Below are 25,647 nucleotides of genomic sequence, written 5' to 3'. Positions count from 1 at the left end.
AATATCGTGGAAGAGGACAATGATGAAACTCTAGAGGACGAAGAGTTTGGATTACGTGACATTCTTGATTAAATTTAAGTTATGCTTGTAACTCAAGCTTTGCAATGTTTTGACTTTGACATTTTATGACAAGAATAAACACTCAATTAGGGTTGTTATACGTTCAATATTGGTAATATGTGATTTTTGCATTGATTTTTAAGTTAATCATTTTTTTTTGAAAAAAAAGTAGTTATTATTATCCTTTTGACATGAAATTCATAAAAAAAACTATTATTTGACCATTTTTAGTTAATATTTTTGTATAAAAATTGTGATTTTGACATGTTAATTCTAGCAAAAAATTATCAAAACGTTTAGTTTTTTTGTTATATTTATGTTAAAAATGGTTATTTTTTATGTCCATTGTTAAAAAATGTTGTTTTTTAGAAACAATTATTTCATGTCGATTGAAAAATTAATTAAGGGGGTTGAAAAGATGTCTAAATATGTAGATTATCTAAAATTCAAACTATCGACTTTATAATTTAAAAACGCAAAACAATAAAAAGCCCACTAAAAAAAAATAAAATTAAGATAGAGAACAAGAAAATATGAATACAATGACGACTTCAAAAACTATCAAATTTAGAAAATAATTTTTTACATTTCACACACTAGAAAATTTAAAGTCAAAAAATAGGTCTTTTAAAAAAAGGGTGTGATGCAGAATACACACTTTTTAAAATCAGGATGAAAATCACTACCATTCACCGAGCCTCACCCACTTAATGCACATGAAAAAAATTAAAGTTCCAAAAAGCATGTTCTTAAAAAAACATGTGTATTCTGCATCAACGCTTTTGAAAATCGGGTCATTTTTTTGCCACCTCTACAAAACGGGTAACAGTATCAGTTCCCATTTCAAAGTTTACATTGCCCGGAACCAATAAAGGAATTTAATGCCAGATTCAATAAACTCCTAACCAAAATCCCAACAGCTTCCAAACCAAGTGAACAAATTCGAAGCGAATGGTATATCACTGCCCTACCTGCTAATATAGCCATTTTCGTAGATAGGGCTGGGAAACTTACCTTAGCCGAAAACATGAAAGAAGCACTTGCCGTGGAAAAGCGCATCAATGCTTTAGAAAAGAAAGCTGCCTTGGAAGACAGAAAAGCCAAAAAAGTCTCTTTCAAAGATGACTCCAAGAAGAAAAGCCCGAAAGACCCATATGACATGGAGGGTTTGCAAAAGGTCCTGAAAACTTTGTCTAATGAAATGGTTGACATAAAGAAACAGGTGGCCGAAACTTCAAACAAAAGACCATTTAGGACTTATAAGAAAACCGAAACAAAGCCACCCAATGTCATATCCAATGCAGATTCGGAGCAAGAAGAGGAGGAAGAGGCGACAACCTCACCAACTGATGATGAAGAAGAAGTAGCTGAATGCCATGGAATGTGGGATTTTATACTCCCCAATTCTGATACCGACAATGAAGAAGAAGCCTTCCCAGTGACCACTAGAAGCAAGAGTACTTCCGAACCTATCCAGGCTACTTCAAAGAAAAGGAGTGCAGGTGCTGCTACAACAAAAGAAAAAGTGCCTCCAAAGAAATCACCTGCGGTAGTTCCCCAAAACCAGCCTTCAACTTCTAATTCTCCTTCAACATCTAAAACGTTGGTGGTATCTGATTCAATGGAATACAACATTGTTGATGACATGAAGAAAACTAAAGCAAACATAACCATGTTTGAACTTAGTAAATTAAAGCATCAGCAAAAATTACTTCTTAAAGAATTGAATGATGTTCCCTCTACACCGCTTCCTAGTGCGAAAGCTGCTAATGATTCAGGCCAACCTCCCCCAGGTATGGTTGAAGCTACCGATTCAGTTCTGATTGGTGATAGATCAAATTCTCATACTCCACCCTTCCTTCTGACCTATGAGATCTATAACAGAAACCTGCACAACTGTTTAATTGACTCAGGGGCATCATCTAACATAATGCCAACTTCAGTTTGTTCTAAACTGAACATAGAACCTCAGAAGTCTGCCATCCATATTGTACAGTTGGACAGAACCAAAGTACAGGTTGTGGGAGAGATTAACTCCGTAACTATCAGGTTGTCAGCTGATCCCAGAGTAGTACAAAGGATTGACATTCTAATAGCTGATATACCTGAGTTTTACGGTTTAATTTTGAGTAGGGATTGGTCCGAGAAATTGCATGGGTATATTTCCACTGATTGGTCACACATGTGGCTTCCCTATAAGGGTAAGCCAAAGCAAATAAGGATCGATCGAGAAAACCATATGACCCATACAGTTACTGAATTTGAACAAGAAAACCAGCCCGTAGCATTCAACAATAACATTTTGGGAAGTTATTCAGCAGAGTCATTCTTTGGCAACTTTGTTGCCCAACCCTCCCCTTTCTCAGTTAATCATTTTTCATCTCAGATTGAGAATTTTTCACAAACAGATAAATCTAGATGTTTTGATGATGGTGAGAAAACTGTAAATATGATTGTTAATACTCCTTTATTTTGGTCTTTTTATTTTGATGGCTCCAAGTCTAGTGAAGGTTCAGGAGCAAGGTGCATCTTGGTTAGTCCACAGGGAGAAAAGACAATGTTGTCTTGTAGATTAGAATTTGAATGCACTAACAATATAGCAGAATATGAAGCTCTAGTCCAGGGATTATATAAAGCAATTGACCTTAAAGTGCAATATCTAAAAGTATTCGGCGATTCTGAAATAATTGTTAAACAGGTTAGAAATGCAATTCATTGCCTTTCAAATCACCTTAAGCATTATCAATCGCTGGTGCAAGACCTTACTTCACACTTTTTGGCATTCAACATTTCCTCCATTCCTCGGTCCCAGAATTCTGCAGCTGACCTACTAGCCAATGTAGCTTCCAAGCTTTTACCTTCTGAAGACTACACCCCTGATAGATTTTCCGTAGAATTAATTTTTATGCCTTCAATCCCTGATAATGTCACCAATTGGAGAGTATTCAACCACGATGATGATCTTTTACAATTTTTAACTTCTGAGAAGTCTTATGATAATCAAATCATTGAAGAAGATGAGCATGACTCCCAAATAAAAGAAATACCCCATGAAAATGCAATTCCTAAGCCTGTGGTAAAGCTAGAGGATCTTTATGATATCAAAGACAGATTTAAACCTGTAACTAATGCAAAGATCCAAAGCTCTACCCTAAGGTTTGAATTGATTAATTTGGGTACTGAGCAAGCTCCTCAAAATGTCAACTTAGGATTAGGACTTTCTTTAGAAGAGAAAGAAGCATTCATTAAACTATTAAGGAAGAATAAACAAGTTTTTGCTTAGAAATACGACGATTTGAAGACTTATGATACATCTATAATCCAACATACAATCCCAATGCTTCCCGATCAGAAACCGATTCAGCAGAAGTTAAGAAAAATACACCCAAACTTAGAAAGCCAGATAAAGTCAGAGCTTAACAAACTCTTGAAAGCCAAGATTATCTTTCCAGTCCGACATTCAAACTGGGTCTCTAATATGGTGCCAGTCAGAAAGAAAAATGGCGACATTCGAATTTGTATTGATTTCAGAAACTTGAACAAAGCAAGCTTGAAAGACAATTTCCCATTGCCTACTATGGAGCAAATACTTCAATCAGTGGCAGGCTCTGAATTGATGTCTTTTCTAGATGATTTCTCAGGATATAATCAAGTCCTGGTTCATCCTGATGACCAGCTTAAAACTACCTTTAGAACAAAATGGGGAACATATGCATATCAGAAAATGCCTTTTGGACTAATAAATGCAGGAGCGACATTCCAAAGAGCCATGGATACAGCTTTTAGGGGGTTGATTAATAGAATAGTGGTAGTCTATCTAGACGACATAACTGTATTCTCTAAAGAGAGGTCGAATCATTTACACGACTTAAGTCAGATCTTTCAACGCTGCAAAAGATATGGTATTTCTCGCAACCCTAAAAATTCATTCTTTGCTCTCGATCAAGGAAAACTCTTGGGTTTTATTGTGTCTAAAGAGGGCATTTATATCGATCCTGATCGAATAAAAGAAATTTCTGAAATCCCATTCCCTCACAATAAAAAATCAATGCAGTCATTCCTAGGCCAGATCAATTTTGTTAAAAGATTTGTTCCAGATTTTTCTCAAATTATTTTGCCACTTCAAACAATGATTAAGAAAAATTCAGTCTTTAAGTGGGGATCAGTAGAAAAAGAAGCTTTTTATCTAATCAAGCAATCCATAATTAACGCCCCTTCCTTAAATACTCCAAATTTCTCCAATCATTTTACATTGTATACCATCGCATCCAACTCTTCATACGCTGCAGTACTCACACAACTAAATGAGCACAATTTAGAAGCACCTATTTCATTTTTTAGCTCAAATCTTCAGGGTGCCGAATTGAATTACTCCGATGTGGAAAAACAAGCCTTTGCTGTATTTAAGGCAGTCAAACATTATAGACCCTTCCTTCTGAAAACTCACACAAAAGTTATAGTTCCTTTCCCCACAGTGAGGCAACTATTAATCCAAAAAGAATTGGGAGAAAAAAAGGGCAAATTGGGTCACAGCGCTTCAAGAGTATGACTTAGAAATAAAGCCAGCAAAGATTGTTAGGGGCCAAGGTTTTTGCAGGATGTTGGCAGGAGCATCCAACATTCCCGAATCAAGCGATACAGATCTGACTGAAGCAATCAATCAGATAAGTGTCACTGATTCTGAATCCCAATATACAGATTTAATATTTTATTTAAAGAATGGATATGCTCCTCCAAATTTATCTTACAAGAACAAAAGGGCCATTAGGTTAAAAGCAAAAAGTTTTACAATTATTGATGATGTGCTTTTTAAGAAGAATTATGATTCTATTTTACTAAGATGCCTTGAGAAACCTGAAGCCCAGAAGGTTTTGTAGGAATTACATGATGGACCAGCAGGAGGACATTTTGGAGCTGACACAACAGCTCACAAGATTATTCATGCTGGATATTATTGGCCAACTCTATTTAGAGATGCCCACGAGTATGTAAGGAAATGCCTCAATTGCCAAACTTCTAGTGGAAGACAACGAAGACCGACCTTCCCTCTGCAACCAGTCAACATTGAACAACCATTTGAGCAATGGGGATTGGATATCATTGGGGAGATTACTCCACCATCTTCCAAACAACATAGGTACATTCTTACTGCTACCGATTATTTCACTAAATGGGTTGAGGAAATCCCTTTGAAGACAACAAATTCTGAAGCGATCATTGAATTCATAGATCAATTCATCATTACCAGGTTTGGTGTCCCAAACGCTCTTGTTTTTGATAATGCTTCTTATTTCTCAGGCAATGCTATGTTTGATTTCGCTATTAAAAGAGGGTTTAAATTAAAGTATTCTGCTAATTACTATCCCCAGGGTAATGCTTTAGCAGAATCCACTAATAAGAATCTGATTAAAATCATCAAGCGAACCATCGAACATAATCATAGAAATTGGCACAAATCCTTAGTATTTGCATTATGGGCTGATAGGATAACACAGAAAGCTTCTATAGGAACCTCTCCGTTTAATCTTGTGTATGGGAAAGAAGCAATAATACCTGCAAATCTTATTCTTCCCTCTTTAGCCCTAGTACAGTTCATTGAGGAAGCTCTTTCCTCTTCTATTCAGCTCAGATATGACCAAATTTTAAAACTAGAAGAAGAAAGGGAAAAAGCCAAGGATACCCATGCCAAGCATCAGCAAATCATCAAAGCAGCATTTGATTCAGTCTCATCCGATTCAAAACAATTCCAAGTCGGTGATTTAGTTCTGAAATGGGACAAAGCCCATGAAGACAAGGGCAAACACACCAAGTTTTAGAAGATGTGGCTTGGACCATTTCAGATCTGTGAAAAGGTAGGCCATTCGACCTTTATACTGCAAGACTTATCAGGGTTGAGAGATTCTCTCCCCGTTAATGGCCTGATATTGAAGAAATTCTTTAATTGAGGAGGTAACCCCTTCTCCTTTTAGTTTGGTAGATTTCCGTAGTTTGTAGGATTTGCAGAAAATAATGTTGTAAGATAGCTTCCATTGACCTTTTGCTGTATTTGAAAAGCTGTCTCACAGAAGTAGTATGAATACTTGCTTTTAAGTAATAGAACTCTTAACCAAAAGGGATAATTTCTAGGAAATTAGATATCTTTGTGTTCTGAAACCATAGTCCAACTTTTGTAAACTCCTCTCAAAGTATAGAAGTACTGTAAATCATTTTTTGTTGTCAAAATTTGTCTCAAAAGGTTATCCATATTAAGATAGAAACTAATCCAATTTCAGCACCTCCAACTCTTGACCTGTCATCCATTTGCTCTTAAGGAGAAGATTGTTCACTCCATTCACTAAGGCTTTTGATTATTCAGAGTGTAATTCTAAAATATAAAAGATTAAAGATAAGAGGTCTTATTACAAGCCTGCTTACCATGTTCATAGGAAAATAGTTTGACTGACATTACCAATACTGCATACCAAAACAGGGTAATGGCTTGAAATTACAAGACAAGGGGTCTCATCACGAGCCAGCTTGTTCAGTTAGATTACTACCAGTGAATGGCATTGTCAACAGCTGGCCACCAAACCAGGACAATGGCTTTTTATCTTATCAATAACAAAGAAGAAAATGGAAATGAAATACAAAATATGAAAATATGTTTTGGATTCATTCTGTTAGTCACACTCTTAAGTGAATGGAACAATGGACAATAGCATGGTTAAAAGGTATCCCTGTCGAGACTATAAACGTTTGCTGGCAACAGAGGCTCTACCTATGTCAGAGGGGTTTATTTTAAAAGCTGATTTGGAAAAGTTTTCTGTTTTATCATTATAAACTAATAGAGGCCTATTTTAAAGCTTAAAATGCATTTATTTTCTTTAAAAAGGGAGGAAGTTAACAAAATGATTTCACTTTATTCAGAATGCATAGATATCTAGTTATATTAGAATTTTCCCCCTTCTAATTGAGACTCTATTTGAAAAAGCTCAAGTATTTTTATCATTTCCAGAGATAACTGGTTCTTCCAGCGAATCACCAATTGTTGTGCTCTACAACAACCCCCCATTTCATATCATTTTTATTCGAAACATTAACATATGAAATGGGTGCCTTTAGAGCTTAAATTGGTATCAATGCTTTTATAGTCCAAAAAGTCCAATAATCGAATAAGTGCACTTTATAAAACTTTTTGGAAAAACCCATTAAAAGAAATCAAAGAATGTTTTGTCATTGCGATAAAGTGATCGCAAGATCGCATATCACAATGACACATGAATTGTCAACAAGCGCCCCAAAGCTTTCCGCCGATGCGATGCGCATTCGGCGATCGGCAATATTCCATGTATGTGTTATGATGCCAATACTCCCGACGCAATGCGCATTCGGCGCATTCGACGATCGGCGACACGTTACAACAATCTTAATGTTCCCAAAGGTTTGTCCCGATGCGATGCGCAATCGGGAATCGGGTATCGTCGGCAATCTCACTCAAGTCTTATCATGCTTAAAGCTTTTCGCCGATGCGATATCACATTCGGCGATCGGTGGTATCCAATACACACCATTAAAGCACACTAATCATACCCTGATGCGATGCGATAAAGCGCGGATTTCGAAAAATCCGTTAAATGGAGGGATAAGGTGATGCATTCGTATTTAAAGTTTTGCCCCTTCGATTAACGATCACCTGCGCTCAACCGCCAAAATATCCATTGCACGCTTAAGAGGGTCATTCAGCCGAATAATGGTGTAATAAGCATTTAAGGGATAACAGGCCTTAAACGTCCATTTAATGCATCTGTAAGATCTTCTCATTGATCGGATCCGCAACCATTTTTGAGAATTAATCTCTCAGCACGCTTCGATTGATATATCTTTCTCGCTTTAGATTTTCGTTGTTATATTTCTATGTTACGGTTTTCTTGCCTTTGTGTAGAATTCATCATTCGAGAGAAGCCTGAGCAAGATGGGAAAGAAATCTAAGAAGTCCTCCGGTTCTGCTGCAACATCAGTTGCAGGGCAAGCTGCCGTTAACAAGAAGAAGGGCCTAATATCTGATACAACATGCACGGGTCTCACCAGAGTTACTTGGCAAGGCACTTACAACCTAATTGAAGCCAAGCAACCACAGAAGACAGTAACAGAAGCTAGCGTGGACTTACTCAAGAAGTCTGATGCCACTCTCAAAGACATGGCCGACTCCTTCCTTCACAGGATAGCGGCCAGAGAACAGATTCTCCCCTACACAGATGTCGTGAAATGGGCAATTGAGGAAATTCCAATCTTCGATAGGACTTTTAGCACCAGAGATGGGAGGATTGTCGGATCATTCAAGCCAGAGCATCTAAGGCAAATGTATCATCTGCCCGAGCCGGAGAAAATATATAACAAGGCCTTTCTGGAGAAGTTTGCAAGCGAAAATGAGATCGAATCCGAACCCATCAAGGAGTGGAGACAAAATCCAAACAAGCACAAGCACGAATCTTCCGGTAAGTACTCAGTTGATTCTTTGGCTTCTCCTTATTGTTATGCAGGGATAATGATGTGTAGACTATGGGGGTTACATGATTCTGCCAATTTTACCATTGAAATGGTTCCTCTAATGGAGGCAGCAGTAAACAGTATAATCATGGATTGGGCCACCATTCTCTCTGATAAGCTAGCCATAGCTGTTCGTGATTTTAGGGCCAATTCTGTTGTCACTGAAAGGAAAATTCCCCCGTTTTATTACAGTGCATACATCCTAGACACACTATGTTTCAATTCCGAATTCCCTGTTCTCGGTTGGAGGTGGACTACCCAAGACCCCTCACCCATTCATATATACCACCAAAAATTGTGGAAGTCTTCCTATAAACACCATCTGTATCAAATCTGTAACGGATTTATGGTTCCGATTCATTATTCTATTTTTGATAAGCCCATTCCCAAAATCTCCTATCTAGCCTCCTTTGATTTACCGGCGGTAGCAAGTTGGTTTGGAGAAGAGAGGTTCACCTATATCAGAGTTTTTGGCAGCGAAGCCAATCCGCATGTTCTCCCTTTGTATATTCCAGACAAACTGTTAGCTAGAGAAATCGCCTATCAGATTATGGCCGAGAGTACTACACAGACTCTCAAGAAAGAAAAGAAGAGGGGCTGGCCCTCTTTTCCCTTGAGAATTGGTGTCTATACTCTGCATGATCTCAAGCATGCAGAAAAGGAAGCCGCAAAGATTCAATCTTTAACCCTGGCCACTATCCCGAATAGGCTATATGATCCAAATAAAACTGCTTACACTGCATTAGAACAGGCCAAATTGACAAAAGTTGAACATCAAGAAGATATGTTTGATGACCTGTTCATTGCCTCCGAATCAATAGGCCATGCTAAAGTACTCGCTAGGATGAGATATAATGATGAGCGGTTAACTGAGTTCAATAAACTTAGAGAGCAGAGGTTGCAAACTCTGCCTCTAGATTTACTGGCAACAACCCCAGCGACATCTTCAAGTGAGCCTGGTCAGCAACAGATAAGCCAGCCCCCTGTTACAACAAAAGATCAGAAGAAGCAACAGGAGGAAAGATAAAAGAAGCAACAGGCAGAAAAGCAGAGAAAAGAACAAGTGGAAAGGCAAAAGAAAAAGGAACAAGAAGAAAAACAGAGGAAAGAACGAGAGGAGCAGCAGAGGAAAGAGCAGGAACAAGTACAGAAGGAGTCTCAAACCAAGAAAGGGCAACAGACCACTACTGATGTCAATATGGACACTACCATAGACCCTAAATTGCTCTAGGAATGGCAGCAGTTTCATTCTATCATCAGTGGATTAGAATGCTCAAAAGATACAGACACTTCTAAGACTAATGACACGCAGGACATCACTTCTCATCAGGTTCTAAGTGGAACCAGCGGCCCACCCATTTCTAAGGATGTTGAGGTAATTCCTAAAGACCCTTTTGATCAAATCGTTCTCCAGGTGGAAGATATTCCTCCCCTGGATGTTTTCTAGAGCCCAAGGCATAGAGCAGTTGTAAAGCGATCAAGGAAAAGACGAAGGATTGATCAACCTTCGATCTTTCCGGAGCAAACAGTCACGGGTAATGTAGTATGGAAGGAGGAATTGGACCCCTCCGATGACCTAACAAAGCTGTCACAGTATGCAGGAGCTTATTCTGCAGCGACTATTGACAAAGCATCGGAGGTAAGCCTTCTGTTGAAGAATAAGGACCAAGAAATCCTTGCATTACAAGCAGAAGTGACCGAGGCAAAGCAAAAGGCAGCGCAAACAGAAGAGCAATTGCTGGAACAACAGCAAGCGAACAATTCATTAACCCAACAATTGCAAACAGAGAGGCAGAGGATCGACGAAAGCGCGATCCAAAAACAAAAGGAATTATCGGAGGCATTGGCACAGTTGAAGACAACAAATGAGCTGATGATGAAAAAGAAGGACGAGCAGATAGCTCAGTTGTCGACACAGCGCGAAGTCGTAAAGGGCACCCAAAAGGTGGAGGATTTCAGAGCAGAGACATCACAAATAAACAATGCATTAATATCACAGATTAGGCTCCTATGCCATCAACTCACTGAGGCAGAACCATTATGCGAGCTAACTACATCCGTATGTCAGCAGGTAGAGAAGGCCAAGAGTGAGTTAGACCAAGCTGAAGAAACCATAACCGCATATCTTGATTGGCAAGATACTGATGTAGGAAAAGCAGCGAATTTGCCTAGAATCCAAGAAACATACAAGGACATACTCTTCACAGAATGGAAAATTCAACTAATGAAAGCAGAAAGGGCGGCTTTGAGATGTAAATTAACTGCCAGCAATATGGTTGATCTGGTCAACAACACCCTTTACTTGGCGAACAAGATCTCCCAGTGTACACCTGGAAGCATAACAACAGCAAATATGATTGAGCAATCAAGTTATCCTGACTTGGAGGAGAAGGGAAGGTTAATCGCTGGAGTTAACACTTTGACTTTCGATGCATATTGGCTCTTTCTAATCAAGCCACACACACAAAGATCTGCCCTCAAGTGTTTAACTGATGCACTCGGGTGTATGATTCCCGATATTCAATATGCCACATACGCTGCTCAGCTCAGTTCGCGCCTCAACAAACTGCCTGAAGTAGAGCCAATGCTAGCGATATGTCAGCTCAGGTTTAAAGGCAAAGAGTCTACCTGATGAATCATTGTTGCGGATTGCCATATCGCTGAGGAAAATAGGAAAAATATTTATTGATGCCAACTTAATAGCATTTCAGTTTCTTAGATATTTAGATTAGTTTAGTATTTATAGACCCTTTCATTGTTTTGGAAAGGGTCGTAAAATTTTGTAATAGAGTTAAAGACTAAAGTTTGCATTACTGTGCTTCAGCCTATATTCTTTTATGAAACTCGGCCAATGGTTCTTAATTTGACATGAAAGTTTTTAATGCAATTGTGCACTATTGCCTTTGTTGAAGACGATTTTCTATGTTGAAGGAAGAACTGCGACATAGCGATTGATATATGGGAGTGTTAAGCAGCTTATATGGTACTTCTATCTGCATATGTATTCATTCCTTTTATATGAATTGTTATGCAATTATTCTTGCTATTGTTGAATACATGTATGCGCTGTAACATCAAATCTCTATCTCATTCCATTATTGGATGTTTTGCGATATGCCTTTTCATTTAATCATGCATGTAACAATGATATAAATGATAAAGTGTGGTAATTTCGCTGTTATCGCTTTGCATAACTATTTATGCACAACAGTCTTGAATGATTTAATATCTATGTTTTAGAGATAGAGTCATCTATATGCCTGTCTTAAAAAGCATAGACCATCAAACGCTACGCTTTAGAAATTGACAAGTCCCCAGGGTAGATCATAGTTATTATATTTTCTGTTGATAGTTTTAGTTATTCGCTTATCGCCAGCACATTCTATAAATCACTCATCCATCCCGTTTATCTATCTTTTGGGAAACTGGTCCCATTATCCCCAGTCGGAGCCACTATTCCAAACGGAAAAGGAGTTGTACTAAGGTCCGGACCGGGTGGTTTCCCCAATGTTGTTGCAGCGATTTTCGAGGCATCAACAAAAAGTAACACTTTTAAAAACCTCTAGAAAAGGCAGTAGAAGCGAAAGGCAAAGGAACATTGGAAAGAAATGGACTTCAGGAACAAGAAGGGGATAAACCGGAAACAAATAGAGAGAAGGAGAATGCAGGAAGCCATGGAAAACATCCTTCCATAAGGACAACGGGGGTATGCAAACCCAAGTCAAGCACGCTTCCATGGGTCATATTGAGCGATCCTGCACTTCAAGCACATAGGGATCACATGACGAAACATGCAATCATTTGCAAGTTTATGGGGCCATGGCTGACGAAGAGGGTGCTACATATCTGGATAAGGAGTCATTGGAAGCCTAAGGGGGAAATAAACCTACATCTGGGGTCTAAGGGCTTATTTACAGTGGTTTTCATGAACTTAGATGATAAAGATAGAGTGTTCGAAGGAGGTCCATATTTCTATGCTACAGTAGGACTCTACATGTGGCCATGGAAGATGAACTTTGTCCCCGAGCATGAAAACTTCACATCAGTACCAGTATGGATTAGACTGTACTCCCTTCCTCTGGATTATTGGCTACCAGAATCTCTAAAAATGATAGGAAATAAGCTCGGGCACTTCCTAAAGATCTCAAAGGAAACTCTGAAAGGAAAATACACCTCCTTTGCTTGGATTTGTGTAGAAATGGACTTATATGGAGCTCTTACAGAAGTAATAATTCTGGAGGTGTATGATGAAGAATGGGTGCAAATAGCGGACTATGAGCACATCCCATTTAGGTGTCGAAAATTTCATGAACATGGGCATCTACTCAGAGACTTCCCAGCAAATAATAGGGAAGGAAATGCGAAAACTACTAAAGATAAGAATTAGGAGGGTTTCACCAAGGTCAGGAGCAGAGGGAAAGGTGGTAAACGTCCACAAAAGAATATGGATGAGGATAGACAGTCAAGACACAATCGGTTCAAGATCTTAGAGGAAGAAGAGGGGACCAAGGAAATAGTCTAGGATATGGAGAACATAATCAATGAAAAGGAGAAGGAAGACAACATGGAGGACATCACAGTAGATAAACAACAAAAGGATGACCTACCGAGCTGCATGGAGATAAGTAAGGACTAGGACATGACTCCAAGTGAAGTGGGAATGGAGGACTTTGAATTACAGGAGATTCTAGATAAAGAAAATCTAGATCTAGAAAGATTTGTGGAACAAGGGACGACTACAGGAGTATATGATGCCCATAGATTAATTTCCTGGCCTTGCAATGTAGGAAATTGGTCCTCAATATATATATATATATATATATATATATATATATATATATATATATATATATATATGAAGTGATTTGATTTTATGTAAAGAAACTTGTCTTTTATGGATATGTAAATGAAAAACCATATGGATTTTGTTCCATCATATATTTGTAACTTATAGTTAGGACATTTTCCAATAATAGAGTCCTTGTTTGATCTCTAAAGGAGGGCGGAGACATGTTTATTGCAGCCCAATATAAGTTGTGTAAAATGGGCAATGTCTTAAAAAGATAATTGACATCTCAGTGAAAAATTTATAGTATCCTTATACTAATTAGGTGGTGCAAATTAGATGGTACAACTACTTGTGTAGTAGAGTCTTCAGGTAAGAATGTTTCATTAACAAACTTAAATTAACCTACAAAATAATGAAAAGAAACATAAAAAATTATAATATTATATTTAAATTAAATTATGGTGCAAAAATACCTGTGTGTTGGAAATACGGAGAGAAAAAGTATAATATTATATTTAAATTATATTATATTATATTTAAATTAAATTATAGTTTAAAAATACTTGTGAGTTGGAAATGTGTCGAAATGTGTTGGACATACCGAGACGAAGGATGAATAAGTATTTCATTCAATTTCTATATTAAGCAATTGCTATTTGAAGCTAGTGAAAATATTTCACAATAAGAAACTCAAGGTATACCGAATACTCTAATCCTCAAATTTTGGCTTCAATTTTTATAAAATTCAATTCTTTCAAGGCTCCAACCATGAATAAGAACTCTAATCCTCTCTATCTAACTCTGGTCCTCTAAATCAATCCTCTCAATCTAATTGAGGCTCCCTCGTGATCGTGATCTATATATGAGGACTCCAATCCTTACAATCTAATTAAGGCTCCAACATGATCTTTATAGATGACACCAATCCTCACAATCTAAATATGATGACTCCAATCCTCTTAAGCTAATTTAGGCTCCAACCTTACCAAATATTTTCTTCAAGGTGTCTCAAAGCTACTCCAAGATCTCTTCAGTTGATGCTCCAAGGATGACTTCAAGTCTGCTCCAAAACTGATTCAGATCTGATTCAAAAAAGTATTATAGGGTTGCTTTAAAAATGTCTTCAATAAAAAGTTTGCTAAAAAGCTCTTCAAGTTTGCTAAAAGAGTGTCTTCAAAACTCTTCTAGTATGCTCCAAAGCTCTTCAAGTTTGCTGAAAGAGTTTCTTCAAAGCTCTTCTAGTATGCTCAAAGGTATCTTCTAAATATTGCTCCAAAGTAGCTACAAGGCTACTCCGACATGGTTCGAAGAGACTACTCCAATCGTGCTCTAAGGTTTGCCTCAGGAGGTCACCAAGTTCTATCCAAAAAATGCATTCAAGTTTGCTCCAAGAATCATAAAGAATGCTCCAAAAAGTTTTTCTTCAAAATGATTATATGATTTCTTCAAAGCATTTAAATGAATTCCTTTAAGGAAACTCAAAGAGGTCTATAAGCTTGCTCCAAGAATCAGAGAAAGAACTTTGACTAGGTTGAATTATACCAGCCTCTAGCATTTCTACAACCATATGTTCAATTTCACTCTTTTGGGCATAGGGATATCTGTACGGCCTGATGTTTGGACGAACACTTCCTCAAATCAGATGAATAGCATGATCATTATCACGAATAGGTGGGAGACCTTTGGGAGTCTCAAATACCTTGGAATGATTGTCCAAGACTTTTTTGAGATCTGGAGAAATAGATGATTCTGATGTGGAAACATCTATCGAACATAATTGTGCAATTGCACCTCTTTGTTCCTTTTTTAGAAGGTTTGTCATACTGTTAGAGCTGATTATCTTTTCATGTTTCCTGCATTACCCCTTAATTCAACTTCCTTTCCTTTCGCAGAAAATTTCATGCAAAGCTCTTGAATATTAAAAGCTATTATACCCAAGGATTGTAGCCATTGGACTCCTAGTACAACATCAGCACCTCCCATTGGAATGGAAAGCATTGGGCTAGTCAATACATATTCTCCCATGGATAGCTTGATATTATGGCACTTTCTAGAGCAATTTATCGTTCCTCCATTTGCAACCATCACTTGACACTCTGGTGCTAGATATAGGAAGAAATTCAATTCTTTTGCTACCTTACAATGAATAAAATTGTGGGTACTTCCTGAATCAATCAACACTATTACCTTTTTCTTCTTGATTTGTCATTCTATCTTGATGGTTTGAGGAGTGGTAATTCCATCGAATGCATTACAAGATATGGTCGGATTCATTTCTTCTTTATCTAGGCTTTGTTCCTGGAGTATATCCTCTTCTTTTGACCTTTCTTGCTCCTTTTCTTCTTCCTCTTCACAATCTATGTAGAATAATTTCTTCTCAGCACACTTATGATCTTTAGTGTATTTGCTATCACAACTATAACAAAGCCCTTTTGCTCTTTTCTCTTCCAATTGTTGTGGTGTCAACCTTATAGGTTGTGGAAGACTAGAGGCAACAACACTTCCATCTTTATAGTTGTGAGTGGTATGCTTCTTGGTTGCCATAATTTTGCTTTCCATTTTTCTTGATAACCTAAATGCCTTCTCTAATGAATCAGGTTCCCAAAGGCGAACATCATGTTGGACATTATCCTTTAAATTCCCTATGAACACATCAATCCTATGATCCTCTGGAATATTTTTTACCCTTATGTTCAATTTTTGGAACTCCTCAATGTGCTCCATTATTGAACCCTTCTGTTTGAGACTTATAAATTGGCCAAAAAAAAGTGTTTCTTTTTGTATCGTCATAATGTGCTGTCAATTGTTCTGTAAAAATTGCCCAAGTGATAATTGTTTATGAGAGAAAATCCATTGATACCATACAAGCTGATTCGGTTCCAAATATAAAGTTGCAATACGTACCTTTTGTGTGTTTTGCATGTTTGCTAGATGTTTCCACATCAGAATCATCTATTTCTCCAAATCTCCAAAAATCCTTGGACAATCATTCCAAGGTATTTGAGACTCCCAAAGGTCTCCCACCTATTCGTGATCATGATCATGCTATTCATCTGATTCCAGGAAGTGTTCCTCCAAACATCAGGCCGTACAGATATCCTTATGCCCAAAAGAGTGAAATTGAACGTATGGTTACAGAAATGCTAGAGGCTGGTATAATTCAACCTAGTCAAAGTTCTTTCTCTGCTCCAAGGATCCTCCTCTAGCCCAAGAGATGAGCATTCTTATGCAGTTGGGCCTCCAATAGATAAACCCACAGGGCTTAATCAAGTGAGTAAGCCAAATTAATGCAAATATTAATATTTGGCAGCCTCCTCCTCATGGCTTCCTAAAGGTTAATATAGACGGAGCATCTAAAGGTAATCGAGGGTTAGCTGGCTTTAGAGGGGTTATAAGAGATGAACAGGGTCAAATAAAGAAAATATTCCATGGCCACTTGGGCAAGGCTACTAACAACATGGCAGAGCTCATGGCACTAGAACAAGGCTTGGAAATCTTGTTAGTTTCTAATTTGAATAATGTCATCATAGAAGCAGATTAAGAATTGATTATTAGAGCGAACAAGAAAATATGTTATGGTACTTCTCCAAACAAAGCTTCTAAGCACTGGAGGCTTTTGCAAGTCTTTCAGCATATCCACTTCCATCTGCAAACCTTAAAAACAGTCAACTTTGTCCATGTGAAGAGGAAATCTAACATATTAGCATATTGCTTAGCAAATGAGGGAGTCACCAACAAGGCTAAGGATTCTCAGTATGAATGGGATCTTGTAACCCCAAGCAAACTGTTGGAGGACTGTCTCTGCCAGGTAGTTAAGATATAGAGTTATGGGTCATAGGCTGGACTGAGTTGGTACAAAAGATAGGAGGGAGGACAGGGAACCCTAAATTTTCTGCCCTCTTGGGGTTTGGGTTGCAAACCACAGCATAGTATTCCTTCCGAACTACTGAGGGAGTCCTACAGACTGGGTCGTCCATGGAATAGAATTTTGGGTGGAATTGTTAATGGTGTTTTGGGACTAACAGTGATGGTGGGAGGACAACACAAGAATCACCCTATGCGCGAGATCAATGGTTACCGCTTGGAAAAAGAGCATGGGAGTTACTCCGTGAGGAGTTGTTTTCTAAAACCAGAAGAGGATTATTGGGTGGGGCCTAAGTGGTATCGGGTTTCTTTGAGGAAGGCTTTGATTCCACTCAGTGTGTGACACATGGCAGGAAGAGGTGATAGAATACCGCTCTCATTAGATGGTTATCCCTTATGTGACTTGTCCACCTGATATCTCCGTAAACCATTCGATCATCGACGACAGATCAATGGTATATGTTTGATCGTGCAGGTCAGCATGGTGTCCCAGACCAGAAAGAAGTTTAGAGGGTTGGAATAGAGATTATGCCAGGTCCATATGGTTGGTTTGGTGTGGGTTGTTGTGGGCCCATGTTCAGTGCGGGTCCAGTGGTTACTAATAGGCCGGTTCAGAAGCTTGACCAATTGGTCTATTGATTTCTTATTGTCCAGAGTAAACGGGGTTCAGTTTGTTGACTTCGCGGGATTGTGGATGCGGGGATCGGTTTTTGACTGCTCTGCTGTCTGTTGTACTCTCACGAGACTACAATTTGTAAATTATGTATTTTTACTAGATTAATAGAACGTCCCACACTTACGTGATAAAAAAAAATAATTATATTTTTATATTATTAGAATAATATAATAATAATAATATAATATTATTATAATATTATAATCAAATATTATTAATAACTATATAAATATTAACAACCAGATTATTTCTATATATTATTATATAAATATTATATTAATATAGACTCCTAATAATATTATAATAATATTGATTATATTATTATGATAATATGGTAATTATATTTGTATATTATTATAATAATATAATAATAATATTATAATATTATAATCAAATATTATTATTATTATAATAATAATACAATATAATAATTATTATTTTTTTATAATTTTATATTATTAGATTATTTAAATAATATAATGATAATCTAATATTATTATGAGCTATTCTTATTATTAATTAATATATATTCTAATATTAATATAATATTTATATAGTAATATATATAAATAATCTGGTTGTTAATATATTGGAGTAGTTATTAATAATTCTATATAGTTATTTATATAATTATTAATAATCCTAAATACCCATAATAATTATTAATGTGGTTGATATAAGCCTATCGGCATATATCAACCACATTGGAAAATGTGGTTGTGTATATAGTTGTGCTAGTTTATCAATTTATAATAAACTCTCATTATTTATGGACTAAGGGTTTAATGTAGTTTAATTATTGTAATTTCTTCTTTTTTGTTATGAGGTGGAAATAGTCATCAATAGACAGTTCATTATTTGCTAAACTTGTACTATTTTTTATCAATTTATAATGAACCCTTATTATTTATGGACTAAGGGTTTAATGTAGTTTAGTCATTGTAATTTCCTCTTTTTTGTTTTGAGGTGGAAATAGTCATTAGTAAATAGTTCATTATTTGCTTAACCTATACTATTTTTCAGTTATGTTGTTTATCATAATCAAGATTTATAGTGCATCATTTCTCATGCATTTGAGAATATATTTATCATGTATGTAAAAGCCTACTTAAAATATTAACTAGCACCCCTCTTGTTCCCTAAAATGGGCTCGATACAGTTTCCTTTCCCTTGTTTTGGTTCCATAATATTTTTCTAAAGTAAGGGATTGTGCTAAACAGTAGGCAATAGTCGTTGACAGTAAGGCACTAACCTTGTCTCTTTTATTTTTTTTTACTTAGGTACAGGGTAAACACCTCCTTAATATAAATTTTAATTGAGTCTTTACACTAAAAGGGGTTTTCACTACTAAATAGTTCTTGCCCTCCATAGTTATGCTACTACACTAGTTTTGGTTGTCATGTATCAATAATACCAAATTGTACCCACCATATTTTACCTTTCCCAAAGAATAATTTAATGCTCTTCCAACGATGTACTTGCTAGACCTGTTTTTGTTTATTTCATATCCTTCCTGCACAAGCGTTTGGTACCTGCAATCCTGCACTGCATACTATTGCTATGCATATATATACATAAAATTTAACGATGTTTTACCAGCATAATAAGTTTTGAATTCTCTATTTTTCTTTCTAATTTATGGGTTTAAATACTTATCTCAAAGTTTCAGGGAATCGGGAATATGCTAAGGGCTTCCACAAACCACCAAACCGTAAGCTAGCAGCTCGACTAGATAGCCCCAAGTTATTTTCCTTTCCATTCAGAATAACAATGTACCAATAGGTTTCTCAGCAAAACCCTAAGCAATATCATGCTTCTTTTAGGGTTTCACCAACATTTATCTCGCACTGGTGTTTTGGAAGTTCCAGTCTTTTTCTCCACAGTAACCCCACCTAAGAGAACCAGAATTATGTCATTGATCTCCAACCATTTCTTTATTTTCTGAACTCTCAGCAAATTTCCTTTCTCTTCCAAATTAATGGGATTTCTCTCTAACCATTCTTCTGGAACCCTTCCTTGCTTTTGTTTCCTTAGAAAGAAAATCCATAATGAATGAGGAAATTTTCCTCTTTTGTGATTTCTGTTTTTGGGACATAACTAACTTTTCCAACTATTTACTGATTGTTAGTGAATTTTAACTCTCGCAGTAACCCTTGGAATATTCTCAAGAACATTATACAATTAATTTCCATTGCTTTTCTTTCCGACTTAAACTAAACATTTGTAATTTTATAATAACAAATAAATTGAAATACTTTCTTTAACTATAATATAAATTTAACCAATAAAGTCTTAAGTCAAGTCACAGGGGATATTACAGAAATGCGCGAGACAATAACATTGTTTGTCTAAGCCTCCATAAGTAGAAAGGAAGAACAAGCTCATCGGGAGCAATCCTTAGTAAGGGGATAAACTGATAGGAAGTTGGTTAAAAGTCTTAAGTCAAGTCACAGCGGATATTACAGAAATTCACCAAACAATAACGTTGTTTGTCCAAGCCTCGAAATGTAAAGAGGAAGAACAAGCTCATGGGGAGCAATCCTTAGTAAGGGGATCAATTGACAGGAAGTTGCAGATAGGGGAGCATCCCTTTGCTATTGAACATGATGACAGGGGGAGTAACATGATGAGGTGATTGTTTCCATCAATAATAAAGGGGGGAGATTGTTGGAAGAAATAATTGTTATTGATGTCAAAGGGATGTCCAGTTGAAGAGGAAATTATCACAGGCTTAAAGATCATATTAAGCCCTTTCTAATGATCTATTGCATGCCTCTTAACTCCTCTCCATTGAGGAGAAATTCAATTCTTAACTCTAAAAACCATCTATTTAACTCTTTGTCCAAGTCGACCTTACCTGAACAAGTCGGCCCTCCCCAAATAGACATGTCAATTCAGTTAATGTGATTGAACTAATATAAATACAAGAGACTTCTCCTCCATTTCAACCACCAGTGTGACCAAGAATGTGTAGAAGAATTCAAACCTGTGAATAAGGGAAAAAAAAGTTTGTATCTCATGAACCTAAAAAGAGATGAAAAGAAGAATTCTTTGGATTACTATTTTTGTTTTGGTTTGAAGATTCTTGGTGAGTTCATCCATACGTGTTATGATATATTCTTAAACAAATCTATTCCTGAATTTTGGCTTCTTCTGGCACATATCTCAGGGCCTATTGAAGGTTAAGAACTAAGTCTATCTTTAGCACATAATTTGACCACCTTACAACTCAAATTTCAGCCTCTTAACATCTCATATTTGATCCAGAGGTAAAGTTTAGAATTCGGCTATGTGGAGAAATTTAGGCCCGTGGAAGGTCGAATTCAGCTGTCTAAAGCTCGACTCCTATAACCAATATCTTTGGCCCTGCAACTAGGGATTTTTTTAGAATTGATTCAGGCTTGTAATTCGGGTTCCTAAGGATAGGCTTTCAACCCCAAATATCTTTCTTTTTCGCCCACTTGTGGCTTATATTCTAGGTGTACTTTGTGCTTACTTTGGAGGCATTCAAGAGCTTTCCTTGGTGACAATTTTTAGAAGTTCTTAAGAAATCTTTGAGGAAAAAATGAAGTGATTCTTGGAGCAAGATTGTAGACCTCTTTGAGTTGCCTTAAAGGAATTAATTTAAATGTTTTGAAGAAATCATATAATCACTTTGAAGAAAGAAAATTTGGAGCATTCTTTATGATTCTTGGAGCATACTTGAATGCATTTTTTGGATAGAACTTGGTGACCTCCTGAGGCAAACCTTAGAGCATGCTTGGAGTAGTCTCTTGGAACCATGTCAGAGTAGCCTTGTAGCTACTTTGGAACAATATTTAGAAGATACCTTTGAGCATACTAGAAGAGCTTTGAAGACACTCTTTCGACAAACTTGAAGAGCTTTGGAGCATGCTAGAAGAGCTTTGAAGACACTCTTTCAGCAAACTTGAAGAGCTTTGGAGCAGACTTTTTATTGAAGAAATTTTTAAAGCAACCCTATAATACTTTTTTGAATCAGATCTGAAGTAGTTTCGGAGCAGACTTGAAGTCATCCTTGGAGCATCTACTGAAGATATATTGGAGTAGCTTTGAGACACCTTGAAGAAAATATTTTGGGAAGGTTGGAGGCTAAATTAGCTTAAGAGGATTGGAGTCATCATATTTAGATTGTGCGGATTGGAGTCATGTATAAAGATCATGTTGGAGCCTTGATTAGATTGTGAGGATTGGAGTCCTCATATATAGATCACGATCACAAGGGAGCCTCGAGGGAGCCTCAATTAGATTGAGAGGATTGATTGAGAGGATTAGAGTTCTCATTCATGGTTGGAGCCTTGAAAGGATTGAATTTTATAAAAATTGAAGCCAAAATTTGAGGATTAGAGTATTCGGTATACCTTGAGTTTCTTATTGTGAAATATTTTCACTAGCTTAAAATAGCAATTGCTTAATATAGGAATTGAATGAAATACTTATTCATCCTTCCTCCCAGTATGTCCAACACATTTCAACACATTTCCAACTCACAAGTATTTTTAAACTATAATTTAATTCAAATATAATATTATACTTTTTCTCTTCGTATTTCCAACACACAGGTATTTTTACACTATAATTTAATTTAAATATAATATTATAATTTTTTATGTTTCTTTTCATTATTTTGTAGGTTAATTTAAGTTTTGTTAATGAAACATTCTTACCTGAAGACTCTACTACACAAGTAGTTGTACCATCTAATTTGCACCACCTAATTAGTATAAGAATACTATAAATTTTTCACTGAGATGTCGATTATCTTTTTAAGACCTTGTCCATTTTACACAACTTATATTGGGCTGCATTAAACATGTCTCCACCCTCCTTTAGAGATCAAACAAGGACTCTATTATTGGAAAATGTCCTAACTATAAGTTACAAATATATGATGGAACAGAATCCATATGGTTTTTCATTTACATGTCCATAAAAAAAACATTACTTTACATAAAATCAAATCACTCAGATATATATATATATATATATATATATATATATATATATATGTTGCGTACATGATAAAGGAAATAAATAGAGAATGGTTGTGAAAGAGTGGGACCTAATGTTTTACTAGCTCTTTCCCAATATACACTAAGGAAAAATAAAATTCACACATTTATCTGTTAGAAAACAACTAATAAAGCCACATTCAAATTTTTGATATAAAATTGTGTCAGACAAGCAATGTCAAAGTGTTAAAGCTGGATAGTGTTTACCCAGGTAACAACTTTCGAAGGGGGTTATAAGATTCCATGTTAATAGGGTGGTGATGATGAGAACAGTTATGGATCCCAAATTTCTACCCATGAAAGGCCTGTATGGTAAATTGTTGAAAGAATACGAAGCAGCAGCAATAAGATGGAAGAGTGTTTTCAGGGTGGCGATGATGAGCACACTTATGGATCCCAAATTCCTACCCATGAAAGCCCTGGATAGTAAACTGTTGAAAGAATACGAAGCAGCAGCAATAAGATGGAAGAGTGTTGTCAGAAGTAGGAGCAGTATGTTGCAGAAGTAGGGACTTGAAGAAGATAAATAAATGAGGCTAAGCAGATAGGCGAGGAAGCATATTTATGAGTAGGGCGGTTTGTGTACACTGTACCTTGGTCTATTCAATATGTCTTTGAATTCCTCAGAGCTACACAAAATATTACTTATGAATCAAAATTCATGGGCCACTGGGCATGCCAAGAAGACATGTGATCCTTACTTTCGGTCAACCCATTTTTGTACTAGTCAAAGATGCCACCTATGACTTATTACGGCAATTCAAGCATGTGCTTTGCTTTTAAGCATACTAGTCAAAGATGCCACTTATAACTTATTACAGTAGTTCAAGCATGTGCTTTTCTTTTAATATCACGATCAGTGATCAAATTAGTGATCAAATTAGTCATCTCCCATGAGGATGGGAGGTCCTTTGCATGGATCCAAAGAGGAATAGACTTCCTTTGTAGCAGCCATATGATGTGATGCACCTGAATCTATAAGCCATGCATCAGGGGAAGAGTTAATTGCAACTAGAGCATGAAGGTAGTTACCTTGCTTTTGTGGCAGATCCTCAGTTTTCTTCTTGGTGCCCTAAGGGATGTGGTTCCCAAAGTTGTGCTTCTGAAGGATTTCTGCCATTTGGTCAATTTGTTTCTTCATGCAAGATGATTTCAGATGGAATCCTCAATGACAGTAGGTGCATTTGTCTCCTTTCTTCCCTTTCCCATTTCTGGAGCTAGAGCAGTGATTGAAGGGCTTGGTGTACCCTTCCTTCTTTGGATGGGAATGCGCTTTTCCCTTGTCTTTTTGCTACTGATTTTTCTAATTTGAATCAGATGTATGATTTTTATTGTTGCTGCCATCATGCACAGCAAGTGCATTTGCTTTTGGAGGTTTGATTTTGCCCATGCCAATGAGTTTATCTTGCTCAACAGTGAGGGACTCCATGTACTCTTTGAGAGAAGGCATAGTGTAGGATTTACTTGTTGCATGCCTTACTAAATGAAATGTAGACACAAAGATAAATTATTCTAGTCCGAACTTTGATATAATAGAGAGAACTTGGTGACTCTCCTCCTTGGATTTGTAAATTCCACAACCCTTGAGTTGCAGTAATAGATCATTATATTTGGTGAAGAAGTCTTGAATTCTATCATAGTTCCATGGATCCAATGAGAGAAGCTCCACCTCGAGCAGATTTCCTTTCATCTCATCTTCTTTCTCCTAGAGTTCTTCAACCTTTTTCCAAATCTCATTAGGAGTACTGTAGGCAGATGGATGAAGCTGCAACTCTAGGGAGATGCACATGCATATGGATCCGTGGGCCTCATCCATGTGATTGATGTACTTGGATTTATCTATGGCTAAAGTGGGTTCCACTTTTGCATCCATGGTAATCTTGTACAACCCTTTCTGATGAAGGTAGCAAGCCATTTGTTCCTTCCATTCTTGATAGTTGTACAGTGATAGGATTGATGCTTTGGGAAACTCCATTTTTCTATCGATCTTCGATCTCCAAGCTATAATACCTGCAAAATAAATTAATGGTGATCCATTTATATAGCAACTTGTGGGCTCTGATACCACGTAAATGTGTTATAAAACCTACACAGATGAATATAGCTAGTAAAGGTTGAATACACAGCTTTGCAGAGCAAAAACACTAAAAGAAAGTTGAAAGAACAAAAAGAATTATTGATATTCAGAAAATAGGTTACAATGCTCATGATATAGCATCACTGGGTGAAGATCCCAAGGTAATGTACCATAGTGGTGATCAATGAGAGGACTCGACAGCTACAACAAGTTCCAGAGAGAACTAGCTATTTGTGGAGTGAAAGGAGGAGCAAATCATGCAGAAGAATTAACCAGTTGCAGAGTGAAAGGAGGAGAAAATCAGGGAGTAAATCATGCAGAAGAACTACCCAATTGCAGATTTAAAGGAGCACCAAATCAGGGAGTAAATCATGCAGAAAGGATCTTACATGTAGTCCCATGCATGCATGAATAGTCAAAGGCGTCAATCTGGTGAAGATTCCAATGTTGAAGCCTTGCATGTCAATGAATGCTCTAATTATCTGCATGTGCCAGTAATGAAGGTCCTAGGTGTGTAGTACCTCCAACATTGAACACCAAGCTTTTGCTGTTAGGTCCCTATAATACTAGTGATTACCCCATTACTATTGTAGTTATATCCCTTATTAATATTATTGTGCCCCCA

This window comes from Pinus tabuliformis, chromosome 7 (assembly GCF_031772625.1).
Source record: "Pinus tabuliformis cultivar Carrire ecotype Pingquan chromosome 7, CPIR1, whole genome shotgun sequence".
NCBI lineage: Eukaryota > Viridiplantae > Streptophyta > Pinopsida > Pinales > Pinaceae > Pinus > Pinus tabuliformis.
Note: the sequence above shows the minus strand (reverse complement) of the source record.